The 16,167-nt window shown below is 37.3% G+C and overlaps 1 protein-coding gene across 5 annotated transcripts in view; it reads left to right on the forward strand.

Moving 5' to 3' along the window:
• Positions 1–16,167, forward strand: part of RXFP1 (relaxin family peptide receptor 1) — a 134,794-nt gene that overhangs the window by 43,793 nt on the left and 74,834 nt on the right. The window lies entirely within an intron of this gene.

Raw genomic sequence — 16,167 nt, forward strand, 5'->3', positions numbered from 1 at the left:
GCATTCACCAACCACAGCTCTGTAGTCTCCTTTAATTTGAAGACAATGACATGAATTTTGAAGAATGTTGTTATGTAAAACATTCTCAGTTTGGGTTTGTCTGATTCAAGGGTATGCTTTTATAAATACCTAAAATAATGCCTTCTGCGAACACAAGACTGTTAACAAAAGTTGTCATAGAAATATTCCAGAGGAAGCCTACATGGAGGCTGATCTCCTGTTAAAGTTCCTCTTCATATTACATCATTTTTTTGTTTCAAATAGGACTCACAGAACTCCCTGTTTCCATGCCTCATTTGTTCTTTTCATTGTCACACTTATCTATCCTAACTTTTAAGGTCATTTCTGGAGCCTTCACCCTAAACGCACACTTTGCCTTCACCTGTTGGCAATCATTTTCATTTTCCTACCTTCCTTTACCTGCCTACGCTCATAGTTCTCCTACTCCCCTCCAGGGAAGGGAGTCTGTATCATTATTTACATAAATCCCCTCTGTATTCGAAATGCATTCTAGGTGCCGCAAAGAGAAGGACCAAGCAACAGTGGCTTAAACAAATGAGAGTTTGTTTTTCTCAGATGAACACTATCCAGAAGTAAGTGCTTGCTGGCACTGGATCAGCTGTTTAGCCATTCCATTAGGATCCTAGGCTCTATCTTTCACTCCACCATCTTTTGTGCATTGGTTATTGTGTTAAACACTTATCTCCTGATGAATGCAAAGATGACGACTGTAGCATCAGATCATTTTTTAAGTAATTTTTTGTTAATTTTATTTATTTATTTATTTATTTATTTATTTATTTATTTATTTTGAGAGAAAGAGAGAGAGGGAGGGAGAATCCCAAGCAGGCCCCTCACCATCAGCATAGAGCCAGATGTGGGGCTCAAATTCACAAACCATGAGATCATGACCTGATCCGAAACCACGAGTTGGATGCTTAACTGACTGAGCCACCCAGGCATCCCTGTAGCACCTGATATTAACTCCATGTTCAAAGCAGGAAGAAAAGAAAAACTGACATGAAGCTCCATTTTTCCCTTTTTATCAGGAAAGCAATAGCTTTTCCAGAAATTCCCCAAGAAGACTTCTACTTCTTAGATCTCATTGGTGGGTATTTGGTCACATAGCCCGCCTAACTGCCAAGGAAGCAGGGAACACAGGAAATAGAAGTACCATTATTGTTGAGGCCTGTCATCTCATCTTCCAGTACTGAACACATCGTCACCACAAAAAAAGGGAGGCAGGATTCCATTATGAAAGGGAGAGGAAGAAATAAATAATAAGCAGGCAACTAGAAGTTCCTCTGTCTCCTCCCAATCACTATTTAACTGTATTCATTCTCTACTTCTCAATTTCATTCAATATTTCTTCCCTATTTTTCTTCATGTATCTTCTCTTCCTAGTACTTCCCCTTGAAAGATGAACTTTCAAATATTTTCATTAACATTTTATCTTCCACCCAGAATCAAATAACATTACAAGAGCTAGTACTGTCTCCTCTCCCAACATTGGAGGAAACCTCACATCCAGCAAGATGAAGTGACTTGCCCAAATTTGCCCATCAATTTAGATGCATAGCCAAGAATAAAACATAAGTCTGCTGGACATCAGTATTTACTGTGAATATCAGAATATATGGTGCATACTAGTCCACTTTGTTCTGCTTGGTCCCTTTTGCCCATACCTTGGCCACTGAAATATAACGTTCTCCACAAGGATTTATCAATTCAGTTGTTTATTTCTGGAGACCTCTCTAGAGAGGAAAGATAATGAGAATTGTGTTTTCCCCCTTTTTAATTTTTTTTTTTACTCTCTAAATATGAGTAAATATAAGTAAGGAGCAACCATGGGAAGAAATCCTTGTCTTCACTGGGAATCATTGTTCCATATGAACCATGAGTCTGAATTTATAAACCCGCCATCTCCAATACCATCTGCCAAGAAACAATAAGAAAATGTCTGTTTAGATGCATTATGTTTGTCTTTGACCTTTGGGGAAATATCTTAGAACATCCAGGGAAACACAAATACAAAATACCCTGATAAAGCAGTATCTCATCCTTGCACTGAAAGATTTCAAAAGAAAGACATTTCACCCAGAATAGAAATCCAAAAGGAAGTCAGTCAGAAAGGATAATTGATCATGAAAGGTAAGATTTAGAAAAAGAAATGCGGGGACACCATCATATGCCAAAAAAGGAAGGCCAAAATCTGAAAATTTTTCAGGGGCTCATGAGCAGGTTAATATGGGGGGAATGAGTAGAGGCACCATGGTTAAGAACGCATGCTCTGGAATGAGTTGGCCATGAGTCTGAATCAGTTTTGCCACTTACCAGTTCTTGGATCCCAAGCAACTTACTCCTCTACGCCTTCCCTTCTAAGCCTTAAAGTCAGGTAATATTGATAATTATTTAATGGAATTATTATGAGGATAAAATGAAGCAAGGCATGCAAAATGCTTAGCCTAGGGCCTAACATATAAGTGCTCAAAAACGTGAAAGAAAGAACTGCTGATCAGAGGAAAAGTTAAAGTAATGGATTTTTAGGTTTTAAAAAGCAGGTTACGGCAAGTTGGGGCCGTTTGACTATAAGGCTAAAGTGCAATCAAAAAAGAAACCATTAAAAATTTATTACCTGGACAGGATATCATACGGATTGAAATAAGTTGAGACAGTAGGAATGGAAATAAGGTACTGAATGGAAGAGCTATTAAGAAATACAACTGCCCTTGATTTAAGATCTCTATTTCTTGGCTGCACTACTAGAGTAATCAATAAAGCTTACTGCTGTTGTACCGGTGAGTAGGAATAAAATGTGATGGTTGGATAGTCAGGAAAAAGAGTTTTGTCATAGTTTGAGAAATATGCTAAAAATGCATAAATAGAAAATTCAGAAATCTTGGCTGCTCTCTGTGTTGGGAAATATGTGCATCCATTCAATAAATTCTTACTGAATGCTTATTATGGCAGAATACTAAGCTCTAAAAAATGTTTACAATAACATCTCACCCAATTGTAGATCACATATCCTAGAACCCAAAAAAATTTCATTCTTGAGGCACCTGGCTGGCTCACTGGTGTGCTGACAATGCAGAGCTGCTTGGAATTCTCTCTCTTCCTCTCTCTCTGCTCCTTCCCTATTTGCTCTCTCTTTCTCTCTCTCAACATAGGAAAACATTTAAAAAATTTTTTTTAATTTGATTCTTAAAAACCATTAAAAAACAAAAGAAGAAGAAAAAGAATTTTGTCCTTTTCAGGATCTCATTCATACCATATTGACTCATTCTTTACACAGAAGTTTACCATGTCTCAGTATCTTCATTTGTAGCTACAGCCAGTTCAAGTAAAAAATTAAAAATAGTAATGAAGATACTGAGACTACAGAGGCAAACAAATTAATGATGGGTGATGCAACACCTGGTGAAGAATTTTGGAGAAAAACTATACAAAGTTGACAACTCAAAGTGCAGGAGTCTGTGGCCAAATTTATAGGACACAAATTCCCTCAAAGTGCCTTAAAAGCATTCTTGTACTGTTCAACATGATAACCTAAATTCACAAAGGAAGATTAATATTGTATTCAATAGCTTCCCAACACTTTAGAGGTAAAGCTAAACACAAAAGTTGTATCACAAACACCAGTATAGAAAAGTTTTGACAAGTTTTGCTAAAAGGGGGAGACAAAACTGGAAATGGAACTAGTATGGGAAATGGGATCACAAAATTCTTTTTCTCTTGCTTTGTTCTGTTTTGTTTCATTTTTAAGAAGGGAGATGTAAAAAAGAAAAAGAAGGGAGAGGTAACGGCACGTTTTCAGACTGTTGAGAATGAGCCAGGTGAGGGGTAAAATTTGATAATGCTTAGCACGAGGAAGGAACCACTGAAATGTGTCCTGAGTAGGATAGAGGAGGTGGTGCCTGGAGCTCAGAGAATGGGCCAACTTTCAGCAAGAGCACAGAGGGTTCATCCATAACAAGGGCGAAGAACGTATGAGGGTGATCTGTGGGGAGATACAGCAGGAGGACCAGTGGGGCTCCTCTTAGCAGCTTTAAGAGCCCCCCAACATTTGGGTCCTGTTATGAAATGAATCATGTGCTTTTCTCCTGTCAAGTTTAGCCACAACAGTGCAGGTCTAAAAAAAACAGAATTGGATAGAACTGAAGTTATGGCTTTGCCATAAAAGTAAATCTATAGGGGATATATTTTAAATGCTGCAAATCAACAACAGCCAAATTCATGAATCTCAACTATTCTGTTTAAAGGGCTACTACTTATTCCCTCAATGACAATTTTTCAAATGCTTCCCAGGAAGAGCGCATCACTGAGCATGCAGAATAAACCAAGCAGCTCTTTCCCAGAGATGCCAGATGAGCTAATCCTACACACTTTTCTTAAGGAGCTACCTTCTTCCGGAAAGGATTTGCGTGGCAGAACCTTGGTAGCCTTTGAGTAGATAAACATTGGTATTCTTCTCAGTGATTCTGTAATTCTGGAAAGAACCCATTTTAAATACATTTTGAACTCCACAATGCTTGATTTAAATCAGTTTTTTAAAATGCACACACAATAGAATATGCCATTTTTTTAATGTGCTCTAACTCTACAATTTAGACACAAGTAAAACAGAAGCAGTACAACTCCTTTTAGAAACTTAAGGGCAGAATAATGGAAATTCATTTCTCAGTAAATGAAATTAATCTGAATGTCCACTCCTGCATATGACAGAAAACCTAACGTACTTCCAGGTAATCCAATCACTTATTTTCTTCCCACTGCTTTTTCCCTTCAGTATCTTTTGGGTAAATATTTTGCCAATTCAAAGCTCTCCACCTTCTCTGTCTTCTTCTCTTCTCTCTTTTCCAGGAGTGACCAAAGCTGGGCCATAGTTTTTGTGTCATCTAGACTGTGGTGGGAGGGGCCTCTGCTTTTGGTCCTATGGTCCACTGCTGGATCATTCGCCCGGGAAATCGCACCACCCGTGCTTAGTTCCCAGTCCCCTGGCTCTGTCATATCTGGTGTAGAGGCATCTGCTTCCCCATACCGTCCTGCAGTCGGCTTCACATTGGTCAGTTTGCATTATCCTCCTCCCGCTCGTCAGACCTCTCCCAGTTGGCTAGCTTCTTGGCTACTTCTGTCCCCTCTGGGGAACACTGTAAACATCAGGACACTGTTCTGTTCCAGTCTAGGATTTCATAAAATAAGAGACTGTAAAAAGGAGCCCTTGGGTCTCTGTCCTTAAATGCATCACATCTTCTTTTTATTCTACTGTGGCTTACACTGTGTGGTGGGGGATGAAAAAGGTCCATTGAGATTTGTGATCCCTTCACTCACCCAGGACACGATTTCCTATTTTTTTAAAGGTTTGGTGGGGCTTTTTTATGTTTTTTTATTTTTTTAATTTTATTTTTTTTTTAATTTACATCCAAATTAGTTAGCATATAGTGCAACAATGATCTCAGGAGTAGATTCCTTAGTGCCCCTTACCCATTTAGCCCATCTCCCGTCCCACACCCCCTCCAGTAACCCTCTGTTTGTTCTCCATATTTATGAGTCTCTTATGTTTTGTTCCCCTCCCTGTTTTTATATTATTTTTGTTTCCCTTCCCTTATGTTCATCTGTTTTGTCTCTTAAAGTCCTCATATGAGTGAAGTCATAGGATATCTGTCTTTCTCTGACTAATTTCACTTAGCATAATACTCTCCAGTTCCATCCACATAGTTGCAAATGGCAAGATTTCATTCTTTTTGATTGCAGAGTAATACTCCATTGTGTGTGTATGTATGTATGTATATATATATATATATATATATATATATATATATATATATATATATATGGAGGGTTTTTTTTTTTATGTTTATTTGCTTATTTTTGAGAGAGAGAGGTGAGAGAGAGAGCAGGGGGAAGGACAGAGAGAGAATCCCAAGCAGGCTTCATGCTGTCGGCACAGAGCCCAATGTGGGGCTCAAACTCATGAACTATGAGATCATGACCTGAGCTGAAATCTGATGCTTAAACAACTGAGCCACCCAGGCATTCCTCCCACTACTTGTTGATCCTCCTTCCAGATTGTTGTTTGGTCCCAGCCCAGGGAATGGAGGTTCCCTGCAATCCATTTCCTCCTGCCTTCTGACAAATTCTTTTATCTTTAGGAGGCAGGAAAATTGCCCCATCACATGCTGAATCAATCAAGGTTCTTTCAAAGAAAAAAAAGCAGTAAGATATATATTATTTTCATTTTGATCTATCTATCCATATATATACATACATATATGTGGTGATTCTTATGTTTATATTATTTGCATATATACTCATATACATATACACACACACACACACACACACACACATATATAGATTGATAGATATAGATATATAGTGATTTATTTCAGTGAACTGGTTTGCTCAGTTGTGAGGTCTGTCTGGGCAAGTCTGAAATCCATAAGGCTAGAAACTCTTAGGAAGGACCTAACACTGTGATCCACAGGTAGAATTTCTTCCTCAGAGAAACCTCAATTTCTGCTCTTAAGGCCTTCAACTGATTAGATGAGACCCACCCACATTATCAATCTCTTTTACTTACAGTAAAGCTTTTGTGGACATTAAACACATTTACATAATGCCTTCACAGTAATGCCTAGATTAGTACCGGAATGAAAAACTGGCTACAATGACCTAGCCACGTTAACACATAAAACTAACCATCACCTATGGGTTCTCACTCTGTGGTTTATGTATAAACTCCATGTTCTAAGTCCTCCACACAAATCAGCCTTTGGAACTTAAAGGAAAAGACACTTACTTTCTTTTCAAAATTTTGGCTCTTGCAATGGAAACCCAGGCTGTCAATAATAATGCTTCATCTAGGGGCAACTGGGTGGTGTAGTTGGTTAAGCCCCTGACTCTTGATTTCAGCTCAGGTCATGTCCTCACAGTGGTGAGATCAAGCCCCACATCAGGCTCTATGCTGAATGTGGAACCTGCTTAAGATTCTCTCTCTCTCTCCCTCTGCCCCTCCCCCACTTGCACACAGTCTCCCCCCTTCTCTCTCTAAAAGAAAAATAATAATTCATCTAAAAATATATAAGTTAATTGCAGTAGTAATGTACTCCTTGGTTCTCAGTTATACTTGCCCACCTCATGAAGCAATGAATATCACTGAAATGGATGAAGAGCCCATGCAACAAAAAAATTTCAGGAAAGAAAAAAAAAACTTCAGTCACTATTTTTAAAGGTTATCTCACCAATTTATAAGACCCCACAAATAAGCCAAGATTGTTTTCTCTTTCTCCAAATTTTTATTTAAATTCAAGTTAGTTAACATGCAGTGTATTATTAGTTTCAGGTAGAGAATTTAATGATTCATCACTTACATTCAACACCCGGTGCTCATCACTGTAAGTGCCCTTCTTAATGCCCATCACTCATCTCACCCATCACTTTGCCCACCTCCCCTCTGGTAACCATCAGTTTGTTCTCTATGGTTAAGAGTCTGTTTCTTGGTTTGCCTTTCTCTCTTTTTCCACCTTTGCTCATTTGCTTTCTTTCTTAAATTCCACATATGAGTGAAATCATATGGTATTTGTCTTTCTCTGACTAACTTATTTCACTTAGCATAATACTCTTTAGCTTCCATGCCATTGTTAACCGACTGAGCCACCCAGGCAGCCCTTAAAATGTTGTGTTTTTTTTAACGTTTATTTATTTCTGAGAGACAGAGGACGAGCAGGGGAGGAACAGTCCACATCGTTGCAAGTGGCAAGATTTCATTCTTTTTTATGACTAATATTCCATTATATATATATATATATATATATATATATATATTATATATGTATATACATAATATATATATGTATATGTATATACATATATATATTATGTATATACATATATAATATATATATATATATATACATATATATATATATATATATATGATATATATATATAGGCATTTGGGCTCTTTCCATAATTTGGCTATTGTTGATAGTGCTGTTATAAACATCAGGGTGAATGTATCTCTTTGAATCAGCATTTTTGTATCCTTTGTATAAATACCTACTAGTGCAATTGCTGGGTTTTAACATTCTGAGGAAGCTCCATACTGTTTTCCAGAGTGGCTGCAGCAGTTTGCATTCCCACCAGCAGCACAAGAAGGTTCCCCTTTCTCCACATCCTTGTCAACATCTGTTGTTTCATAAGTTGTTAATTTTAGCTATTCTGACAGGTGTGAAGTAATATCTCATTGTAGTTTTGATTTGTATTTCCCTGATTATGAGTGATGTTGAGCATCTTTTCATGTGTCTATTAGCCATCTATATGGCCTCTTTCAAAAAAATGTCTATTCATGTCTTCTGTCCATTTCTTCACTGGATTATTTGTTTTTTGGGTGTTGAGTTTGGTAAGTTCTTTATAGACTTTGGAGACTAACCCTTTATCAGATATTTTATTTGCAACTATCTTCTCCCATTCCACTGGCTGCCTTTTAATTTGTTGATTGTTTCCTCTGCTGTGCAGAAGCTTTTTATCCTGATGAAATCCCAATAGTTCATTTTTGCTTTTGTTTCCTTTGCCTCAGGAGACGCATCTGGTAAGAAGCTGCTACATAAGCCAAGATTTTTAAAAACCATATCAAATCTAATGGAAAGATATGAAAGATATGAACTTAATAAAAATTTAACATGTTTTTCCTAGTTTTTCTCAGTTTTTTTAATTTTGGTTTTTATAGGAAATTAGTTGTAACAGGCATGTTCTTATGCTCTCCTAGGTAATGATATAGGGAGAATATGAGTGAAATAGGACATGGACTATTACGCTGGTGACAGTGAGTAGATAAGGCTAATGAAAATTCAGTCCATCTCCAGTTAATTCAGTTCACCACATATCTTTCATTCTAATTCATTCATTTATTCATTCAGTCACAAGTATTTATTGCCATCTTATACTATAATGTTAAGCACAGAGAATATGACCATGGTTTGAGACATGGTCTGTCTGCCCTCAAAAAGCTGGGGCACCTGGGTGGCTCAGTCGGTTAAGCGTCCGACTTCGGCCCAGGTTATGATCTCACGGTTTGTGGGTTCAAGCCCTGCATCAGGCTCTGTGCTGACAGCTCAGAGCCTGGAGTCTGTTTCAGATTCTGTGTCTCCCTCTCTCTCTGTCCCTCCCCCACTAGCACTCTGTCTCCCCCTGTCTCAAAAATAAATAAACATTAAAAAAATTCTTAAAAAAAGAAAGCTTACAGAAGAGACATGTGGGCAGCAATTACAGTATAGTGCAACAGGGGCCGTTGAAATGAGATAGGTTCAGAATGCTAAGAAAAAGGAGAGTAGGTATACAACCCAGCCTAAAGAACTAGATGCTTTCAGAAGAAGGTAATACCTGAATCCTAAAGAAAGCACAGGATATTGGCAAGTAAATGAAGAAATCCCAGTGCCTATGTACTGTCATTTTATTGGTAGGTAACAGCAATGTGCATGACATATTTGGGGACTGCAAACAGTCAGTCAGTTCTATGTGAGGTTTTAAGTCAAACTGGAATCAGGACAGGCAATGATAAAGTCATATTTTTTTGTTATTGTTGGTGGAAGAATGGTTTCTTTGTGTTTGTTGCAGAATGTTATTTTATTGATTTATTCAATTGTAATTAACCTACAGTGTTATATTAGTTTCAGGTGTACCCTATAGTGATTCAACAATCCATGCATTACTCAGTGCTCTTTACAATAAGTGTACTCTTAATCCTCTTCTCCTAGAGAAAGGCATATTTCTTGGGAAACCAAGTGTTTAATTTATCTGGAGGAGCATAAGTTATGAGAAAGATCATAATACAATATTTATAATGAGAAACTGGGCTGAAGCAATAAAATTCAGAGATATTAAGTACCCGGATTTTTGTCAGGACAAAGGAATTTTTTGGCTAATTTTTCAGCTCTCTTGAGGTAGAGATGATTGAATTTTTGTCAATATTTTTTGTGTGTACAGAGTACACACATCTCAAACTCTCAGATTTGAAGTCTAAAATGTTCTTTTTAAATAATATCTTCCTTAAAACATCTGTTTTGCTATTCAAAGATTCATGGAACTCATTCAAGAAGCCTGAAAATATTCTGTGGCCAATTCTTTTACTTTTGGCAGAATATGCTTAAATTATCTATCCAATTTTTCAAAATTTCCCGAGACTGTCTTAGTAACCCAACCCATTGTTTAATAATTCTTGCACTTAAGAAATGATTCTTTCTAGGGGTGCCTGGGTGGCTCAGTCAGTTAAGCATCCAACTTCAGCTCAGGTCATGATCTCACAGTTCATGAGTTCAAACCCTGCATCGGGCTCTATGCTGACAGCTCAGAGCCTGGAGCCCGCTTCAGATGCTGTGTCTCCCTCTCTCTCTGCATCTCCCCTGCTTGCACACACACACACACACACACACACACACACTCTCTCTCTCTCTCTCTCTCTCTCTCTCTCTCTCTCTCTCTTTCTCTCTCTCAAAAATAAATAAACATTAATTTTTTTTTTTTTTAAGAAATGATTCTAACTACCATGAGTCCCTGGGACTAGTGGACATAACAATGTGCAACCTCTTTCCCAGTTGTCAAAACAATAGCAGTTGCAACCTTTCCAGAGACACAAAAGCTGCACTGGTAATGTCCATCTATTTCTAAAACCTCTTAAAATCAATTAGAAAGTCTCCACTAGAAGGATAAACAGCCACTGAAGTAATCAATTGCCTGTTCTGCAAGTGAGCTCATGTGTTAGTCATCTGCTGGCATGGAGTGTTTTCCTATTGATTCTTCACCAATGACAAGTCCTGGGTTTCCCATCCTGGGTACTACTGACATATTAGGACAGATAAGTTTTTGTTTGGGGGGAGGTTTCCTGTGCATTGTGAGATGTTTAACAGTATCCCTGGACTCTACCTTAATTAGATGCTAATAGCAGCCCCCTAAGTTGTGACGTAAAAAATGTCTCCAGACTTTGCCATTTGACCCCTGAGGAACAAAATCATCCCTGACTAAGAACCACTGATCTCATACTCACCTTCTTTCAAAAGGTCTAAAGAGAGCTGACTAATATTACAATCAGGTTTTTAATCTATAGCTAAGAAACCAAATTTTCACATATTTGAATTGTCTATAAATAACTTCAGATTATTTTTATTATTATTAAAGGAATACTCATTTTTATTTATTTTTTAATTTTTTTTAATGTTTATTCATTTTTGAGAGACAGAGAGAGACAGAGCATGAGCGGGGAAGGGGCAGAGAGAGGGAGACACAGAATCTGAAACAGGCTCCAGGCTCTGAGCCGTCAGCACAGAGCCGAACACGGGGCTTGAACTCACAAATTGCGAGATCCTGACCTGAGCCGAAGTCGGACACTCAACCGACTGAGCCACCCAGGTGCCCCAAGAATACTCATTTTTAAAACACAAGTCCAAATTTTCTTTTCTTAAAGGTATAAACTGCAGAATAAAATCTCCCATTTTTCCTGAAATTATTTGTCCCATTTCCCAAAGATGACTACTGTTAACAGTTCATTGTGAATATATCAGCATTTTATAAACACACATATAGCTTTTATTTTATATAAATAAGAACAAACAATATAGACTATCGTTCAACATATGCAAATATGTAGTTCTGAAACTACACCATGTAATTTATTTAACAATCCTCCACTACATCCGGTATTTTTTAAGTTTATTTATTTATTTTGAGAGAGAGAGTGTGAGCAGGGGAGATGGAGGGGCAGAGAGGGAGAGAGAGAATCCCAAGCAGGCTGTGTGCTGTCAGTGCAGAGCCTGACATGGAGCCTGATCTCACTAACCTGAGACCATGCCTGAGACAAAATCAAGAGTTGGATGCTTAACCAACTGAGCCACCCAGGCACCCCCACATCTGATACTTCTATTTTTTATTTCTAAACATCTTAAATAGCTATTGATAGTCATCATTTAAGATAGAAATTATCTTTTTTAAAATAAATGGACTGAATATAGGGAAAGTTTGTCTTTGTGTCAGTTTGTGTGTGTGTGTGTGTGTGTGTGTGTGTGTGTGTGTGTGTGTATTTTACTTCCTAACAAGGTAGTAAACTACCTCTATACTTTTGATGCTGTAATTATCTAAGAAAATAGAATATTGCATATTTTCCATAGATTGTGAGGAGGATTTCAAATGCTGGAAATAAGTTATAGAATCCAATGAAACTCCCATCTTAGTGTTTACACAAGTCAAAGTTGTACAGAAACACAATAAACATTTTAATTAAATGTGCCAATTACACTCACTACTTAAATTTAACTGAACAGAGATGCCCTTAAGGCATTGACTTCAGAGCAACCATGTTAAAATTTTCCATATTCGCATTTAAGTTTGCTACAGAGTAAGAGTTATAATTTCACTGAAGTGGCACTTTTGTGCATTTTCCTAGGCAAAATTGTAAGTGCTTGTGCATTTCTGTCAAGGTCTGTCAAAAAAGTAGAAGCTAAATTTTATTTCACTAATGATAAATCACTTGGAACTTAGCCTCCAAAAAGTGTTTATTGAAACCCCTAAGATTTTAGTCCTGAGAGAGAGAAAAGGGGCTATTTAATAATGTTTGTTTGTGCAGACTCACCTCGGTGCCAACTTTCCATCTCCAGTGACAAGAGCTGTTCTCCTCCTGGTATGGAGGGAGGAGGAAGACACCCTTACAAAGGGAAATATATGTCCTGCTTTTAGGCAGATAGGGGAAGGGTGGAGGGCTCTATGTTTGCTTATTTTCAATTGTCTTCATTTTAAAACAATACTTATGCCAAAGTAGCATGCACATTTGGGAGTGGTATAAGATGATCCCCTTCAACTTCTCCTAAATTTTCCTATAACCATCACTTACCTGCCCCTTACTCTATCATTCTCTTCCTGAACAATTGAGCCCTAAAGCTATTTGGTGAACCACAGAAAGGTATTCTTCTGTGCTGGATGTGACAGAGGACCTATGGCATCCCAGAGAGGAATTTTGGGGCCACAATGGGATAAGGAGGGTGTCCACAGAGGAAGGTGGTGCCTGGCATTCTGTAACAGATGGCTAACAGGGCAAGGAGAGTGCTCATGCAGGAAATGTCCATTGTTGGGAGTCAGAACTGAAGAGGGGTGAGGAAGGTAACTATGCAGGAAGAGGATTTGTCAAGATAATAACTATATTAAGGATAATAGAAAGCACTTTCTCATTGTCAGAAAGGGGAGCTAAAGATATGTAAAGGGAGAAAACTAGACTGGACCATATGGTGTTAGCTAGGAATTGGACACCCTTCCACGAAATACTTATTTTTAATTTTTTTTAATTTATTTTTATAGAGATATAGAAAGCAAGCAGGGGAGGGACAGAGAGAGAGGGAGACAGGATACCAAGCAGATTCCGCATTGCCAGTGCAGAGCCTGATGCAGGGCTCAAACTCATGAATCATGAGATCATGACCTGAACCAAAATTAAGAATTGGAGGCTTAACCAACTGAGCCACTCAGGTGCCCCTACAAAAATGCTTATTAATCACAAAGACTAACTTCACAGTGGAAAAGTTTTGCAGATATCACCCTAACCAAGCGACCAAAAGTGATCATCATCAGTAATGGGACCTTGCATAACCTGACAGGTTCAAATAAGCATCACTTCTGTGAATTTCTTACCAAAGTTGCATAATCTAAATCTAATTTTGATGAAATATCATACAACCAAAATTTAGGGACATTCTACAAAATATTTAACTTACAATCTTCAAAAGTGTTGAGGTCATGAAAGATAAGGAAAAACTAAGATACTATTCCAGATCAAAGGAAACTAAAGAAATGGGACAATTAAATATAAGGATTATAAACTAGATCCTTTTACTTTGAAGGACATTTTTTGAACAGTATGTGAGAAGTGAATGGATTCTGTGGTTTAAATGGTAATAAGGTATTAATGTTAATTTCCTGATTTTTATGGTTCTAGCATGATTATATAGGAGGAGAACATCCTTATTTAGAGAAAAAAACACAGCTGAAGTTTTTAGGGGTGATGGAGCATCTAGTCAGGAACTTACTCTCAAATGATTCAGGAGGAAAAATCATTATTTATACTGTATTTGCAACTTTAAATCTGAGATAATATCAAAGTTATTTTTAAAATATCACTATTTAAGACCTTAAATGTATCTTTTGAATCATAATGTTATAAAAATGTAGAACTCATTCCATGACACAATCATTGAAGGGCTGTATCTGCTTCTAAATATAAACTTAAAAGATAGGACGTAAAAACATAATATCCCTAAAAGTAAGTTACTCAGAAGAGAATTTCCAAACAGCAGCATGAAAACACAGGCAGGTGTGTCTCGTCTAGTTAAAACATCTTCAAATAGTAACTCTCAGCTGAAGACTGACAACCCATCACAGAATTTTTCTGAAATCCTTGATTTTTTTTTTTAAGTAAGCTGTATACCCAATGGTGGGCTCAAACTCACAAACCCAATACCAAGAGTCACATGCTCTACTAACTGAGCCAGTCAGGTATCCCGGAAACCCTTGATTTTTAAATTTTGTTCTTAAAAAATTAATTAAAAAAATTAATAAAGACATCAGAAGTCAGTATCAACACAGATTACCTTATTTTACGTACACTTGAAGTCTCTGAAATATGTGATGTCCTGCCAGGGCCATCCTGCGGCATACAAATCCTTTGATTTCACTTTAATCAATTTGTTGAAAAAATATCGATAAATAATTTTAAAATAATTTCACAAGTGAGAGGCACCTGGGTGGCTCAGTCAGTTAAGCGTCCAACTTCAGCTCAGGTCATGATCTCTCGGTTCATGAGTTCAAGCCTCACATCAGGCTCTGTGCTGACAGCTGGATCCTGGAGCCTGCTTCAGATTTTGTGTCTCCCCCTCTCTCTGCCCCTCTCATGCTCTGTCTGTCTCTGCCTCTCAATAATAAATAAACGTTAAAAAAATTAAACTAAAATAATTTAAAAATTAAAAATAATTAAAAATAATTTCACAAGTGAGAACACCACTTACAACACAGCTCATTATTACATAGATTTAACTATTTCCTTCATCAAATGATGTGCTCTGAAACAACTAAGTACAGTCAAAACCTGACATTGCTAGATTTCTTCTGTATAAAGATGTCACTTGCCCTGTTATTAAAATGTCATGCTGCATCTTACAAAGAAAATAGTCTTTTTTATTCTTTTCACGTCTTAGTGACAGATCACAAACACATTTTTATATAATAAATGTTATTGACAATTCAAGCTATTCTGTTTTTATTTCTTTTAATTGACAATATTCTAGTAAGTTCCAAACATGTACAAACTTGGTAAGGATAGTAAGTAACATAACTACATTTGGAGTCTCCAATAATCTTTAGAATTTATATAAATCTAAGGTTTTAAAATGGCATAGTTAACCTATATCCACACAAACACCTGCATGTGGATGGATGCTTATAGCAGCTTTATTCATAATTGCCAAAACTTGGGTGAAACTGAAATGTCCTTCAGTAAGTAAAGATAAATAAACTATGGTACATTCAAACAATGGAATATTATTCAGTGCTAAAATAAATTAGTTATTAAGCCATAAAAAGACATAGAGGACCCTTAAATGTGTATTACTAAGTGAAAGAAGCCCATCTGAAAGTTTGGCCAGGAACTTTGTTTCATTCAGTGTGGTTTACACAAAATCTTGCACAGAGCCTCACACACAGGCACTATCCAGTCTGTGAGTGAGCATGTGCATGTACTTTCCTGATGTTCTCTATGTCTTCTTCCTTTAATACCAGAAGAGTCTTGATTCTGAGTAAGAATTCAATAAATTCCCGATTTTTAAAATGATTGGTTAAAATATTTTTGAAAGGGAGAAGAAGGGAATTGAGATAAACTATAAAGTATGGGCAGACATTGCATAGAAAAAGGATGGGGGTGGAGGACATTCCACGTGGGAAACAGCATGAGAAAAGGCAAAGAAAGGAGAATCCTGGCATCTTCTGGGGACACAGAAGAGAACATCCCATTGGCTTGAAGGTTCTTGGAAAACAGTTGGCATGAGGCTAGTAAGCAAGGTGAGGCGGCCACACTGTGGGCGGTACAAGCCAGAATGAGATTACAGGTTTTAGGATACTGGGGAGAAACCATTTTTT

Source organism: Panthera onca, chromosome B1 (assembly GCF_046562875.1).
Source record: "Panthera onca isolate mPanOnc1 chromosome B1, mPanOnc1 haplotype 2, whole genome shotgun sequence".
Lineage (NCBI taxonomy): Eukaryota > Metazoa > Chordata > Mammalia > Carnivora > Felidae > Panthera > Panthera onca.